Source organism: Eulemur rufifrons, chromosome 28 (assembly GCF_041146395.1).
Source record: "Eulemur rufifrons isolate Redbay chromosome 28, OSU_ERuf_1, whole genome shotgun sequence".
Taxonomy (NCBI): Eukaryota; Metazoa; Chordata; class Mammalia; order Primates; family Lemuridae; genus Eulemur; species Eulemur rufifrons.
Genome location: NC_091010.1, coordinates 36,307,920 through 36,325,667, shown reverse-complemented (window position 1 = coordinate 36,325,667; position 17,748 = coordinate 36,307,920). Strand labels below are relative to the sequence as shown.

General features: G+C 34.9%; 1 protein-coding gene across 2 annotated transcripts in view; it reads left to right on the top strand.

The window, feature by feature from the left end:
* The window catches only part of PRKG1 (protein kinase cGMP-dependent 1), a 1,171,371-nt gene that overhangs the window by 446,731 nt on the left and 706,892 nt on the right, over positions 1-17,748 (top strand). The window lies entirely within an intron of this gene.

Sequence of the window (17,748 nt, the reverse complement as noted above, 5' to 3'; positions counted from 1 at the left end):
TATAGTTGTGATTCCTCTTTAATACATGGAGGTTGAGCTTTGCATATAACATTTTAACATGACAATTCTCTAGATATACTTCGATCATTGTAGATTTTTTTTTTAATATACTACAAGGTTTAATTCTTAACTAATGCCCTTGAAGAGCTTTTGGGTACGAGCTAAATCAGTACAACAGTAGAAAGACATTTTAATAAAAAAAGTTCTTAGCATTGTAAGTGTGAAAACCTCGTTACATTTCAGGAATTAGATTTTCTTTCTTAATGTAATTGGAATGGAAGTATTTTATTTGGCTGGCGACAGCACTATAAACCAGCTATGGTAGTAGATTTTGACATCTATATTTACTACTAGATGATGTTTGTGTAGACCTTCACGTTGGCTTTAAATATAATAATGCCTTGAAGTGTTTAACAAGGATTCTAATCTTTGACTCTACTATCCAGTACCAAGCAGTGTGTGATTAGATGAAAGCTATGTGACATTAAAAATTTAAACACACACATATATCATCTAGACAAACTAGAGAATAAAAATATTTGCCTGGGAGCCCCGCAGAGGGAGTTCGACAGCTTAGACCTAGACTGGCTCTTTGTGTTCAACTTTCTCTGATTATCTCAGGGATTCAGCCTGATTCTTCCTCTACAACTCATCCTCTTCAGGTTTTCTCTGTAATATGTCAAGAGTGAACTGCAATCTCTTCAGTTTTTTTGTTTTCATCCCAGACAAGCACAGGGACTCTTTTCTTTTAGGATGTTCTCACTAATCACTAAGGGGAAATCAGATAATAATAATAATAAAAAAAACCCCTAATGCCATGGGCAGGATGTCAAATTATTAGAATCATTGTGTTTGATATAGAGTTACCAGCATTCATTGAAAAAAACATTGGAATGCCTTCCTACTATGTGTTAGGCATTTTGCTAGGAACTGAGTATATAAAGATAAGAAACAGCTAGCCTTCGAGGACCTCACCATAGAGTGTAAATAACAGGACAATTACAGCACAAGTGATAAAGGCACAATGGGAGAGAAGGAAATACAGGCAATCACAGGAACACAGAAGGTGAGAAGTGATTAACCTGTGGGCAGAGGGGATAGGCATGCCAGGTAGAAGAATTAATGTGAGCAGAAACACAGAGACAAGAAAGAACATAATGGATTTTGGGATTTGAAGCACACCACATTGAGCAATGAGGCACAGTGTATGGGCATGAACTGCTAAATCACTGGTTCTCAGACGTGTTTTCCTGACTAGCAGCATCAGCATCACCTGGAAATTTATTAGAAATGCAAATCCTCAGACCCCACCCTAGACTACTGATTCAGAAACTGTGATTAAACTAATGCTTTCAGGTGTTTCTGATTCACCCTGAAATTTAAAAACCCTGTACTAGATTATGTCATGCCTATAAAGTTTCCTTATAGCCAATGGATTTTAAATAAGGAAATGACATTTGTTGGATCTGATTTTTCACCAAAAGGGCTGTGTGGAAGCAGTGTGGAGAATACATTAGTGCCTATGTGATGAGGGCTGAGTGAATGAGATGGAGAGTAGGGAATAAAATTGGATGATGCTTAAGAGGTTTTTTCAGTAATTCAGGTAAAAGTAACAGGACATGAACTGAAGAGTTGCAGTGAAAAGGATTTGAAAAATATCCAATAGCTGCTTACTCGTTTTCAGATTATTAAGGAAAGTTCTATTACTATTTGCTATTGTTCGACTGAATGTGGGCTCATTGATCCCACCTTTCTTGCTACCTTTTGGCCCTACATTTAGTGATGGCCACTGGAACCTTTTCTTCAAAGAATAATCAAAATGTAAACATCCCTCCTGTACAAGCGATCAGTTTCATCGCTGGATGAGATGGAACAATTGGTTAGGTCTCTGTCTCTGGTATTCAGACAGAATTACATCAGAGGATTTCCTCTGGTTTGAGCCAGAATTCCCATTATAGTCTCTGATTCATTTGAACAAAGTTACATGTATAGCAAAGAGGGTTGTCCTCCTGGTGTAAATAATGATTTTATTATTTTTCTGACTCTAAAATAAAAACCAATAGGAAATTATTTAGCAGCTCTTCCAGTGGTTCCACTTGTTATTCTTGCACAATAGGTAAACACTTATTTACTGCGTTTACTAATGTGTACTTAGTGTGTACTATAATGCAGTAACATAAGTGAATGTTGTCTGTTGTATAGTTTAAATATTTAATATCAGATTAAGATGATGATGAAATAGGAGTCAAGAATCATTCAGTATCCCGAACATTTATTGAGCACTCTTATGTGTCAGGCAATTTACATGCGTTATTACTTAATCCTAAAAGTTTCTATACTAGTGTTATTTTTTATTCCAATGAAGAATTTGAGATTAAAGAAGCTAACTACCCTGTTAAGGAGCTGAGACTGTTCGAGCTCTGACAAGAAGGCAAAGAGAAACTTACTGCCCATCTTTCATAGATAATTCTGAAAAAGAACTTTTAGGAACACATTGGTACATGTACAGAGAGATGTTATGAACTCTCATTAATCTTCATCTAAATATAAAATGATACAGCTTTTCAGGAAAGTAACTGGGCTATGTATATCTAGACAGAAGCATAAAGGTATCCATTCTGTCTGATTCAGAAACCCTAGAAGCAGGGTTTATAGGAAACTAGTCTATGGCAATAATCTGAGATGCAACAAAGAAATATGTATGCAGATGTATTTCAGAAATATTTAAAATGGAATAAAGGTTTGGATAGGGAAGAACACCCTTATATGAAAAGTGAAGACTTAGATATATGGCATTATGGAACCCTTATAAATAATTTTGTAGATCTAGGTCTTCATTTTTCATATCAGGGTGCTCTGCCCTATCCAAACTTGAAATCCAGAAAGACCTAGGGATGTGTAAAAAAGTCATTAAATCAAGGTTAAATCTGATGGATCTCCTTGAATCATCAACAGATGGTTTAGGGTGAAGTTGATTTTATGTTACAGATAGATATTGTAAGAGTAGAATATGAAAGTCTGTGAATTCTATGCTAAAGTGATGGACTTCAAAAAACTTTCCAACCACGTTAAGGTAGACTGCTGCCAGACCTCCTTGAGGTATTTTCTCTCCTTGCTATTAGGTATGGCAGATACTTCAATTGGGAAATTTAACAAGTGTGGACTTGAATGAATGAATGCTGTTAAAATTCTAATACAACATTTCCAAGGATTAAAAAGTAGAGTTATAAAAATACCTAAGAAAGTCACAGAGTCATTAAACCCATTTGACAGATGAGGGAACAGAGAGCTAAAGAAAGTCAGTGACTTACTGAAGGCTTTTTAAATGGTTTGGAGCATGACTATAAGCACTACCTGGATCTCCATCTTCTCAGTACTTTGTTGAACTGCCTCTAAATTGCTGAAAAACAGGTACTATAACTAATATTATGGAATATTATTTTCTTAATAAATTAGCAATATTTTTCGTGTCTGTGAATGATCAGATAATTCAGCTGGGATCAAGTGAAAGACATAATCAGATTGACTGCAAAAGGTGAAAGCACATTCAAATCACATTCCCATGAATTAAAATAGAATGGACTGTCTGAAGGTTTTGTTTCCATTAGGTTTTGCAATTTGGTCTTTATATGCACCAAGTCTTCTTCCTTTTTTTTTTTTTTTTTTTTTTTTTGGCTACTTGCTTTTTTCTTTTTTAAAAAAAATTTAATTGTTTTTGTAGTTTGTAAAAATTTATGGGGTACATAGGAAATCTTGTTACATGTATATATCCCATGGTGATTGAGTCAGGGTATTGAGAGTGTCCTTCATCCGAGTACAATGTATTTTGTTTAGTATGATCACCCTGCTTTACTATCAAACATTGAATTTATTTCATCTATCTTACTGTATATACACTAAGTCTCATAGAAATCATCTCATTTTGTTGTTGTTGTTGTTTTTTTCCTTCCTCTCAACACCTACCCTTTCCCCATGAATATGCAGTGAAAACAAGGGTCTTCCTGAGGAAAGAATCACAGCTTTCTGATTCCAAACCTAGTACAAGTTCTGGCTCTGCCAATTTCAATTCAACAAATATTTCTACCACTCTCTGATCTAGGTCAGGTCAATTTATCTCTGTCCTCATTTTGCTCAACCATGATGTTTATGTGCTTAAAATGGAAATTACTCATTTGAAAATCTCTAGGCATGTAAATGCTATCTCTAGAAAGGTTTAAGTATGGATAGATGAAGCCAATGGACCAAGCTGAACAAAATGCTGCTTCTAGACATATCTTTTTGTGTTTGGAGAGGCAGATGCTAACTTATAGAATGGTTTTCATAGGAGTCTTATTTTTTCTTATAATTAAGGAGCCCTTAGAATAAATACTAATCTGATTAATACAACAAAATAATCTTCCTTTGAAAAACCAAATTAATTTTTATTAGATGTTGAGTCTCTATTTCAACACATGGCACAATGATAATTTGCAATTCATCTAGAAAATCATCAGTGAAAGAAAAGGTGATTGAGTCCAAATTAGCTAGTCTAATGTTCTATGCTAATCAAGTTCATCAAAAAGGGGCCACTTTTAAACTTTCTTTTGTGCTTTGTAAATATAGTCTTTTGTGATACTAATTTAATTTCATACTTACATATTTCCCATTTGGTTTTGATTGGCTAAACAACAGCAAAAAGAAATAAAGAGACAGTAAAGGAAAGCAAAATGAATGAATTGAAGAGCCCTGTGATTTAATATACTTAAACGTTTAATATAATTGAATGTTTTCCTCCACTGATACTTGAATTTATAAGAAATTAAATGGGAACTATCTGTGTTTCGGAGTTATTTTAGGGTGGTATGAAATTGAATGAATTTTGAATGAAAATTTGAATGTGCTATGATTATTGTTAGGTTACAAGTGTTAGACTGCACACCAAGTACGTAAAAGGTTATTAGATCTTTTAATAACCTTGGAATACAAGAAATGTGTTAAAATTGATAGTATAGCAATTTCCTTGAACCAGTAATTAAAAAGGGTTGATTTCTCTTAGGTCACCTATTTATCTTCATTTTCTCCCTAGAAAATGTCACTCAGTCCCATTTAACAATAGTAGAAGACTTCAAACAGGCCATGTCATGTTGACTCATTAGAACACTGCTTGACCATTAATTATAGATCTGTACCTTGATCATGTTCCTATTACCACTCCCTTTGAATGTTTGGTCAAATCATTGATTTGCTCTTTTTAAATTTTATTCCAAAATAGGATTTGTAATCTTTTTATCTTCTCATTTCCAAAATACAAAAAATAAAAATATGAAATAAAACCACACACACAGAAAAATGTTACTATGTCAAACGTGGATTTTGACCAATTTTAGAATTCCAGGTATTTTCTGTATTGAAGATGATGATCTTTAATTTAGGTATAACTAACTACTGGATTGTTTGTAGTTGCATTTGGGGGCTTCCTAAAATAAATCATCACCATTACCATAATAACGTGTGACAAAACAACTGTAGTACATATAATGGCATTTTTTTCATTTGTGTCACAGAAAATAATTTTTAGCTATTGACTGAATGTTTTAGCTGTGTTATTCATGCCCCCTGTTGAGTTAGGTCATGTGAATCCCCATAAACCAAGCTTTACTTTCTTGTACTTTATATTAAAAATAATAGATTCATTTTACTTTTGAAATATAAAATTTTACTTTATAGTTTATATTTAAAATAGTTATTTTTCCACTTTCTAAATATAAAATTATCTGTTATTTAATGTGGTAATATTAATAGTCTATCAAATTATACGTGACTTTGAAATGCTCCCCCTGACTTTTAAATGCCACCCTCCCATCAATTTCTCTCTGGTCTCAAACTTCTAGCCATTCTTAACTGTTCTTACCCCTCACTGCAAAACTTTGTCCTCTAATTTCCATTCAGAGCCTTTGGCCCATGTCCTCCAAATCTAAAGCTGCTCTTAAAGCATAGGGTTTTACTCCTACAAAAGAACTCAGTTGATGTCCTCAGAAGCACCCAGGGGACTTCAAAAGACTAAAATTATATAAAATCCAATCTCTCTTTGTTGTTGCTGCTGCATCCTGTAAGGATGTGATAATGATAACAAGGTAGGCAAAACAGCTTTGATCAAGCAACAGCTAGTGTTTCAAAGATTATTCGATCCAGCAATCCCATTATTGAGCATCTACCCAGAAGAACAAAAGTCATTCTATAAAAAAGACACCTGCACCCGAATGTTTGTAGCAGTACAATTCACAATCGCAAAGATGTGGAAACAACCCAAATGCCCATCAATTCATGAATGGATTAGCAAAATGTGGTATATGTATACCATGGAATATTACTCAGCTATTAGAAATAATGGCGATATGGCATCTCTTTGGTTCTCCTGGAGAGAGTTGGAACCCATTCTATTAAGTGAAGCATCCCAAGAATGGAAAAATAAGCACCACATGTACCCACCAGCAAACTGGTTTCCCTGAGTGCACATTTGGGAATAACACCAATTGGGTATCGGACAGAGGTGGGGGCTGGGGGGAAGGGATGTGTGTATACCTACATGATGAGTGCGATGCGCACTGCCTGGGGAATGGACACACTTGAAGTTCTGACTGGGGGGGCATGGGGGTGGGAGGAGGGGATGGGTGCACACCTACATGATGAGTGTGATGTGCACTGTCTAGGGAATGGACACACTTGAAGCTCAGACTTGGGGTGATGGGGAAGCATGGGCAATATATATAACCTGAACTTTTGTACCCCCATAATTAGCTGAAATAAAAAAAAAAAAAGAATGAAGTTGCTGCTTTTAATAATAACAAGACCCATCACCTCCTAAGGCAATAGGCATGAAGAGTAAAGAAATCTCCCAGGTATTAAAATAAATGCCCCCTGTGATATCTCCCTATACCATATACATGTTACAGATTTGCTTTGCCAAGTTTTAACACTAGATATTTTGATTTATTACTTTCTTAAATATGTTAAGTGATATCTATCTTTGTAATATAGTCTTCCCTTCGAACTAGATGGATCTCATTTTGTTTAAATCTTATGTTATAGTCTCTTAAAGTTTATTTCTAAATATTTCATATTTTGTACTATATTTCTCCTTTGTACTTTAATTGGTTATTGTTACTACAGTGAAAGCTATTGAGATATGTCTATGTACTAACCAGCCACTTTTCTAAATTCCCTCCCCCCCTTTATTAAGTTATAACTTACTAAAATAAAACTCACACGTTTTGTGTGAAGTTTGATGAATTTTGGTGATTGGGCAGAGTGTAACCATCACAATCACAAGATAGAACATTGCCATTCACTTTTTAAACAGTTTTCTTATGCCCCTTTGCAGATGATCCCAATCTTGACTACCAGTCCCAGCAAACACCAACCTGTTTTCTGTCTTTAAAGTTTTGTTGTTCCTTGGATTTTATATAAATGAAATCATATAGTATACAATTTTTTATGAAACTATAAGAATTCTACAAGAAAATGTTGGAAAAACTCTTATAGACATTGGCCTAGGCAAAGAATTTATGAAGAAGACCCCAAAGGCAATCACAGCAACAACAAAAATAAATAAATGGGACCTGAGCAAATTAAAACGCTTCTGTGCAGCCAAGGAAACTATCACGAGAGCAAACAGACAATCTACAGAATGGGAGAAAATATTCACATGCTACACGTCCAATAAAGGGCTGATAACTAGAATCTATATAGAACTCAGGAAAATAAGCAAGAAAAAATCAAACAATCCCACTAAAAAGTGGGCAAAAGACATGAACAGAAACTTTTCAAAAGAAGATAGACTGGCCAACAAATATATGAAAAAATGCTCAACATCTCTAATCATCAGGGAAATGCAAATCAAAACTATATTGAGATACCACTTACCTCCAGGAAGAATGGCCTTTATCAAAAAGTCCCAAAATAATAAATGTTGGCATGGATGCAGAGAGATAAGAGCACTCCTACACTGCTGGTGGGACTGCAAACTAATACAACTTCTGTGGAAAGTAATATGGAGATTCCTCAAAGAGCTACAAGTAGAACTACCATTTGATCCAGCAATCCCACTACAGGGTATCTACCCAAAGGAAAAAAAGTCATTCATAAAAGAGACATCTGCACTCGAATGTTTATAGCAGCACAATTCACAATTGCAAAGATGTGGAAACAATCCAAGTGCTCATCAATACATGAGTGAATTAATAAAATGTGATATATGTATACCATGGAGTTCTCCTTAGCCACAAAAAACAGTGGTGATCTAGCACCTCTTGTATTATCCTGGATAGAGCTGGAGCCCGTTCTCCTAAGTGAAGTATCACAAGAATGGAAAAACAAGCACCACATGTACTCACCATGAAATTAGTATTAACTGTTCAACACTTATGGGCATATATGGTAGTAACATTCATCGGGTGTCGGGCAAATGGGAGTGGGGAGGAAGAGATGGGTATATACACACCTAGTGGGTGCCGTGCACACTGTCTGAGGGATGGACACGCTTGAAGCTCTGACTTGGGTCGGGCAAAGGCACTATATGTAACCTAAACATTTGTACCCCCGTAATATGCTGAAATTAAAAAATAAAAGAAATAAAATTTAAAAAATAAAACAATTTTTTATTCTGGGGAAAAATAAAAGTTAAAAATAAAGAAAGAACAGGTTGCTTGCTTTTCTGCTCTAGGATCTGGGTAAGTTTCTCTATCACTAACCAGGCTGCGTGGGCAAGATTTAAGAGGCATGTCTCAAAGCCACAAAATTCAAAATTGAAGTCTTGACCCTGCGTGAGACCATGGTGGGTAGTCATTTATTATTTGTGCCCTATGTGTCTTACCTACTAGACTTCAAATTCTATTAGAAAACATATCATCATTTGCTCAATAGTTAAATGTATGGCCCATTGTTAGAAGACTGTGGATTCCTTCCAAGGTTTTGAAATAAACCTCAAGAGAGCTAACCCAGAATTGCAGGCCTCTAGCTTCCAGGTTCTTAGACCTGGGCAACCAATTCTGAGACAGGTTCGAATGGATACTGGCTCATATTGTAGCATTTTTCAGAGTTTGTAATTATCTTAACCATGCTGTTACTTTGATTTAGTTTTAGAAAAACACAGAAAAATTAGAATTATTTCAAATCCATTGTTATATTTCCTCTTGATAGGACATATTTTTTCTGCATAGTGTCTTCTTAAGTAGTTGATGCTGCAAAAGAAAAAGAAAAAAGGAACTCTTATTTTAACAAATAGTTAACTATCACCAATATCTGTGAACTATTGGTAAAATTGCCTTTCAGCAGAGAAAATTGAAAGTAGTATCAATGATATCGGGAGAGTTTTAAGAAAACCTTACATAGGTATGAAATGCAACGGTTTGCCTCTCACTGCTGTGGTAAGAGTGGAGATGCAGAGAACTGTAATGAACAATCCAGAACAAACAGAGACAGCAAACATTTCTGGGCATGCAAAAATGGTAATTAAAAACTATAACTTATTTTCTAGTTAATTGGAATAAGAACCTATGGTTGAATTGTGTTGCATGATTTAGTTCTAGTCTAATGTGTTTGCTTCTAAAGTCTAAAACCAGGATAGTCAGTAGACTTTAAAACAATGTGTGCCCTCCATATTTTTCTATTAATATTGTTTGTGACTGAGAAAACTTACAGATTTTAGACTTATTGTATTATCTTTATTATCCTATTTATAATTAGTCACTTATGTGGAAAATTAAGCAGATTATGGTTTGCTATTACTCTTGAAAAATCAGGCAAAATGATGCATTTTGTTAACCCTAGATCACTTGATAAAATATATTGCCCATTTTTGCTGAAAGTCAGGCTGTTTTGTGAGGATAAGTGAAGATTCTGATGGAGCAAATTGTTTTTCTTAATTAGTTTTACCAAATCAAAATTAAGTGCCAGGGCTGGGTATGGTGGCTCACACCTGTAATTCCAGCACCTTCAGAGGCCAAGGCAGGAGGATCGCTTAAGGCCAGGAGTTGGAGACCAGCCTAGACAACATAGGAAGAACCTGTCTCTACAAACCATTTTTTAAAAATTAGCTAAGCATGGGGGCGTGCACCTACAGTCTCAGCTACTCGGACGTGTTTCCTGAGCCCAGAAAGTCAAGGTTACAGCAAACTATGATCATGCTACAGCATTCCAGCCTGGGCAACAGAGTGAGACCCTGTCTCTAAAAAAATATAAAATAAGTTAAAAAATCAAGTGTCAAAGTCCATGAGATGTACAAATGTGATATTTGAACCTTTTACAATGGCTTTGAACTTGAACATTAGTACTAGGATGATTTTTTTCATTTCAGATTTGGATTAATTAATGAGGAAAGATCTCTTTCCATATAGGGCAGTAACTTCAAGGAAAGTTGCTATCACCAGGTTTATGAAAGAAAAAAGGAGATGAATCTCAAGTAATATTTAATATTTAAATATTAATATTTAAAAATTAAAAAGAAAGAACTAATGTATATATTAACATTCCCTAAGTTCCCAGTAGGTTTATCACATTAGCTAAGATATCAAATGCTAAGTACTGATTCTCTCAAGAATGCATTGATTTACCCTTAAAATAAAAATAAATTTAAAACATTAATACAAGCCTTTGTCAATGTTATAAAAATATCTTCCATAAGATAGTAAATGTATATTTAGCTAAGTTAAGACATGCTTCAGCCAACATGAAGTACGAAAGGAAAGTAATAGCTTTGTCTTAAAAATGGCAAGTGTGATTCAGGGGATAGTTGTTATTTTGTATACCCAGTACAAATCCCATATGGCCAATTTGATCAAATCTAAAAAATAAATTAATAGAGCACATAAATTTTAAGCTTTTTTTGTAAATTAGTGCTTAATACATTTTCAAGTTAGATGTGAAGTACTATAGATTTTTTTTACCAACGTATTTAAGAGTGTACTGTCAGAGTGTCTAGTAAGTTCTGGTACATTACTCTCTGTTTGCTTATTTGCTCAATACATTCAGTGCACTTCTACAACATTCAAGAATGAAGAAAGTGAGGTTCTACTCTTGGTATCGGTAGTGCCATTCTATGTAAAGGTACTCGCTTTGTTAGAATTTAATCTCATGACTGACTAAATGAAAGTGTCTATTCTATGATGGGATAGAGGATTTTTCTTTTCTAGGTGTTATCTATCTATTGACACAATTAAAGGCAAATATCTGACCTACTTAGGAACTAAATCAGAGACTGTTTGAAATGGTATGTAATTGAGTTGCAGACAGAACAGTTCTGAGTGTGGGCTAAGCTATGGAAACGTGTGACCAGCTCTATAGAAAACAGAAGACCTTCAATCTCTGTTTCATATAAAGTATTTCAAAATCACCCTTGATGCTTTCTCTTAATGGAAATGTGCACAGAGCCAGCTGTCCCTTGAAAAAATTGAGAAGTAAAAAGCATTTGGTGCCCTTGGCTTCAAAGGGTGTGACTTCGTGTCCCAAAGGTGCTCACTGAGTCAACATTTATCAGAAATACCTCAGTATTCAGGCCATTACTGATGAACATCCTCACCCAAATAGTCTATTTTCTCAGGCCTCTGTTTTCTGAAAATATCATAATTAGTAATAGTCATTATAATAATAAATAATATTTTTTGAGTGCTATGTGCTCTGGATTAGTAAAACCTTGTTAACTTCTTATTTGTTCCCAGTTTTATAATTTACTTGAGATCCATATTCTGAGTTGTTTTCTCATAACAAATATATAGGTGTAAAAATTCTGTGTTCTTTCTGAAAATAAGCTTTTTAGAAACGAAATAGAATTTAATATGCCTTTCAATCCCAACTGATTCCTCTTTATTTTTGGAAAAGTGATTTCAATAATAAGTTAAATGGATCTGTTATATTTTAGCAGAGTTAACCATTTGTTTGCATTTGAAAACATGTACTTACAGAAAGAGCTTTGGAATGAGAGACCTGAGTTTTAGACCCACGTCCACCACTACCCAGTTATGATAACCACATTAAGTCGATTCCCCCCTCTGAACTTCATTCACTTTCATTATTGAAGTAAAATAAAAGGTTTTATTTTGATCATCAGAATTTTCTTAAATTTTCAATTAATTTTAACCTTACAATGTTAGTTGACTTAAAAAGAAATAATCTTCTTTCCTCTTTAGATTTTCTTCCTTAACAACCTGTGGATACCAAATACTTTTCAAATGAGTTATTCATTCAATTATTTAATAAATACTAATTGAACACCTACTATGTTTCAGGTACTGCATGAGGTGCTGTAACCACGACAGTTAAAAAAAAAAAAAAAGGTCCTTCTGCAGCTCCTAGACTAGTGGGAGGAAAAAAAGAGTAATGAAAAAAACTATTTAGTGTAAAATTACAGCTGTGATGCATGATGCAATTAGAGAGTAGCATGATGGCATAATAATGAATAATGAGAAACTTCCTAAAGAAATGATCATTGCACAGGCTGATGTTAAGCAGCGATGTGTCTGGTGGGGGTTGATATGTCTGACGGAGAAAAGCAAATAGGAACAAGATGTACAATTTGACTAGAGTGCAGATAGAGGCCTTGTAAAGTATCTGTTCTCTGATCCTGTCCCTTCTTTGCAGAAATGTTGATTTAGTGTTTGGGATGAAATCCAGCGCTCATGGGACTTACAATTTATATGAGCAATCTAATCAATTCAAATTTGGCCATCCATGGCTTCCTGTGAGTTCTTTCAATAACATTTAGAAGAATATTATGGTGGAAAAAAATCTACAAATTCTAGGCATGGTTGTATCTGGGATGCATTTGGGTGTGGGGATTCTTCCTGGTAAGCCTCCTGCTGAATTAGAAGAGAGCTGCCTACCTTCTTATCTCTTGAGTCTGATTCTGTTCAGCATGGGTAAGCCTTCTTCTGAGCCTCAAAGAGTGATTTTAGCAATGGAATGCTGAGAGTTTCTTATCCTTGGGAAAGTTCTTATTAGCTTAATAAATATTTGGAGGACCTATTAGGTGCCAAGCACTGTGCTTGGAATAAAGGATATATAAATAATTAACATGAAGTTCTCAGTTTTAATGAGTCAAAGTTCAATTATCTAGCAACTTCATTCATGCCCTAGTTTGCAGAATTTGGGAAAATACAGAAATGCTGAGTTTTGACTTTAGAAATAATCACGAAAAAACAATATGAAACAGTTATTTATAAAATAAGATTTAATTTCAAATGGGATAATCTAGCTATGTTTATGTTTATCAGGAGAAGTAGAATTGTTCCTCTGGAAGTTTTACACGCAGGCACTAACTATCAAAGTTTTACCACGTCTGAAATTTTTAACATTGAACTTAGTGCTTTAAATTGGTGAATGCCACAGAAATAACTATATGAGGTAATGTGTATGTTAATGATCTAGATTTTGTTCTTCCATAATGTATATATACTTCAAAACATCATGTTGTACAGGGTAAATACATGCAATTTTATCTGTCAATTAAAAATAAATAAATGCATACATACATACATATGTAAATGATGTCTATAGGCTTTGGTTAAACAACATATACGTTACGTAGATGAAGCAAAAGCTAGTAGGGTTTCTTGTCCCTGGAAGTTTTTGTTGAGTCATTAAGTCTATTAACTGTCTGAAGAAGCACATTTATTTTTTTTTTTGGTAAGTTTTGGCTCTCCTCAAGCATCTGTACAAAGTTACTGTATCTTGACCAAATATGGGCATAGATTTTTTTTTTAACTCTACCACAGAAGTGCTTCTCCTGAGTAAGAAGGTATCCCTGGGTAGGCTTTGTAGGCCTATGAATTCTTTGAGATTTCATGCAGCATTTGATGTGATGTGTTCTTTCATAAGGAGTCAGATTTTACGAGATTCTCTGTGTTTAGTGACTCTAAAAACAAACAAAAAGCACAAATAAACAAAAAATGATTTATAAGCTTGACTTTTCTACTAGACTATAGAGCATTTATTGTCTGAATCCATCCTGGGAATGAATGAATCTCTACCCAGACCTGAGGTCACTCCAAATTTATTAGAATAGAGCTGAGCAGCTGCATTCTGAGGGATCACATGTTTTGTCTCTGTTATTCTGACAACTCAAATCCCATACCAGGTAGGTATAGAGAATTTACCTGGGGAAATCAGAACAGTCCTATCTCTGGTGCCACTCAGGTACTTTTGGAGGCTTGTGAGCATAAGTTCTTGTGCTCAGTTTTGCCAAGTGTGAGCTCCAAGAAGCACAAATTGCTATTTGCACTCACTTAAGTTATACATGAAAATAACAGCTTTCTGTCATCATAAAGCACGTGTCCTTTGCTGTTTGCTGATACAAGGTATAGTCTATGTTTATGTAGACTGGTACATTATTTTCTACTAGTCCCTTAGGATTCAGAAAATGCAGTGGATTTGGAGTTGGAAGAAACGAGATCAATTTCATTTTCACTAATTTAATGGTGGTGTGACCTTGGGTGAACCATGTAAGTTCTCAGCTTTAATTCCTTAGTCTGTAAAATGGGGATAATGATTCCAAATGATATCAAATGAATGCATGAAATTGAGCCCCATCAGGATAAAGGAAGAGATGCCTCTAATTATTCCAGTGTATGGGCCCCGTAACACAAGCCATGGAAATTGCCTTAGTTATTCCCCTCTTATGTTGCTCCCTGGATTTTAAAGGTGCAAAGAATCTGATTAACTGGTACAGACCTCTTGACACACGGAGTATATGGAAAGAATTCAGAGTAGGGTAAAAAAAGATTTTTCAAGTTGTTTTCCACTCACAAAGCATTTGACTAGATGAGCTATATGAAGAAAACACATGTATGGAAATTCTTGCTTGTATACTTGCTTATAATTCTTGTTTGTGTCTGTACCTCGACAATGTCTTAGCTTGCTGTAAAATTCTTTCATCTTTGCTTGACTTGCTTTGCATCATGAGCACAGTGTTTCAAAGACGGATAGTCCTCAGTTGCAGTTAAAGATTTTGTCAGTAAATATCGCTCCCTGGGACATTGATTGAACTTTTACACTAGGTTTGTTAGGGAGCCAGCCCTCCATAGGTCGTGCATGCCCAGTTCAGAGAAAAGAGCTGACTCAGTACAGACTAACTCCTCACCTCCCTACTCTTCCCAGTGGGAAGACAACTGGAGCAGCCAGGCTGATGTCAGATGGAACACGTTGGAAGAGGAACAATGGAGCTCTTTCAGTTATACCATCCAGGATATCCTCCCTGACCATTAATGCTCTTGAGATTCCTCATGTCTGTAGCCTGCAGTCTATCCTTTGCTAACAATGACCTCTTCTCTCTGCTTTAGGAAGTAAAAAGGTTAACGGTTAACAATGTATAATTTTTTAAAGATAAATACCATTATGTCAAGGAATGGTGAATACACTACTGAGAGAAAGTAGTTTAATGATTAAATGTATGGACTTTAGAATCTGACAGCCCAGATTCAAACCCTAGCCTTGTCATTTGTTATGTGTTCTTGTGTTACCCATCTGTAAAATGGAGATGATGATGATAATAGAGACCCTCAGAGCTGGACTGAGGCTTAAATGAGACAGTACACAGTCCAGGTAAAACATTTAAACAGCCCTGGCAAATAGTTAATGCTAAGGAAAGTTAGTTATTGATATTATTAGTATAAATTTATCATAAGAGGAATAATTACAACATGGTATACATATTTATCATTTTACTTTCTACGTACAAGGATATACACATTGTCTGCCTTAATAAATAGAGAATTTCATGGTAATATTTTTTAAAAAATTACAGTTACTTCAGCTGGAAGGAACTCTGGGCAAGGGTTTTCCTATGCCATGCATTAATGACAAGTTATCAAAGGATGTATGTAGCCTTTTATTAATTTTAATGGCATAGACATATAAAATTGACAGATTGCTTTGAAATATTTTCTCAAGCAGTCATGTTTATCTTGTGAGCGTGACTTTTTAAAAAAGCTTTAAATGTTTTGCTGCATCCAAATGATCTGGTCACTCTTCTGGATCTGGCCGACAGGCATAAATTCTTCTTATAATAGATCATTCTCAAATGGCAGAAAACTGTCTCAGTACTTCCATTCTGCTATTATTTTAGCTTTCTTCATTCCCGTCCAATTCTGTCCTTTTCATTCAATGTGATTGAAAAGCATTGACATTTGTTCTTACAGATCTCTTTACCAAAACTGAGCAAATTAGAAGGCATTTAATCTATTTTGTATAAAAGCAGAAGCAATAGAAGGGGGAAATGAGTTGTTTTTAAATCCCATTTTATTATGACATTATTCCAACGGTATTGCTGTTAGCTAATATTGATCACAGCTGACTTCATGGCTGTGTGTTGACCACAAAATGTAATCTAGAGGGCATTTCAGATTTAAAATGACTTTCTAGAGTACCCGAGTTAAAATTGTTGATGCTACATGACAACTGCTATTATTTCAGTGCCAGCCAAATATAAAAGAACATTAATATTCATTAGTAATGTTACAGCTGGTGACTCCTTAACAGCATTGTAATGGTTTAAATAGTTATTTCAAACAGCGTGTTGGAATTTTCACACAATAAGCCCTGATTGACACAATGCATTAAAGAAACCCAGTAACACTGAGAAATACAATAAGTATGTATGGATATATGTTAGGCTAAGTAAATAAATATTTTAGAAATATACTTCAGTTAATAGGACCTAGCACTATGCAAGAAGTGATTAATCTCTGAATGAGTTACATATGGGAATCATCATGGTAGGAATCTGTAACATAGATTCAAGTCTCATTTTATCACTTAAGTTCAAGTCACTGTCTTGATTTCTACAAGTTAAGGTGTGTGTCATAAACAGGTCTGTAGAGGCAGTTGTAAGGATAAAAACAAGATAAATTAAGTGAAAGGGGGAATGGTTATCAAATGGCACTAATATCTTCTGAGCACCTAATGTGGAGTCCATACCATATTGGAGTTTTATATGTGCTGTGCCATCTCATCTTTTTAGGCAGGTGGATTCGTCTCCTTTTTATAAATGACAAAACCAGAGGCAAGAGAGGGTTTAAATCATGTGCACATAGCTAGACAATGAGAATTTCTAGTTTTAGGATTTAAGTCCAGATGTGGATATTCTTTGAACTATAATGAGAAACTTCTGGAATTTAAGATGGTACACTGAGGTGAACTTTATTGAGGTTGAAGAAAGATAGAAAGCCTGGAACCTTCTTTCAAGGAGTTTCCCATTTTACTACAAGAAGAGTAAAATGCAGGAAATATTTTATATGGAAGTCCATCGGTAGGTCTACAGTATAATAAGAGCATTTATACTTTGTGTTCTGCAAAACTGTTATACCAACCTCCCTTTCCTTCTATTGCTTTTTTTTTTTTAATTTCAAAATATTAAGGGGGTGAAAAATTTTTGTTACATGGGACTTTGTATAATGCTTAAGTCAGGGCTTTTGGTATGTCCATCACCATAGTAGTCTTCAGTGTACCTGATATGTAAGTTTTTATACCACACCACCCCTCTCACCTTCCCTACTTCTTGGTTTTCAATGTCCTTTATATCTTTTTGTGCCCCTGTATACCCATTGTCTAGCTCCCACTTATTAGTGAGAACATACGGCATTTGGTTTTCCATTCCTGAGATACTTCACTTGGGATAACGGTCTCCAGTTTCATCCAAGTGGCTGCAAAAGACAGTATTTCATTCCTTTTTATGGCTGAATAGTATTCCATGGTATAGATATACCACATTTTCATTATCTA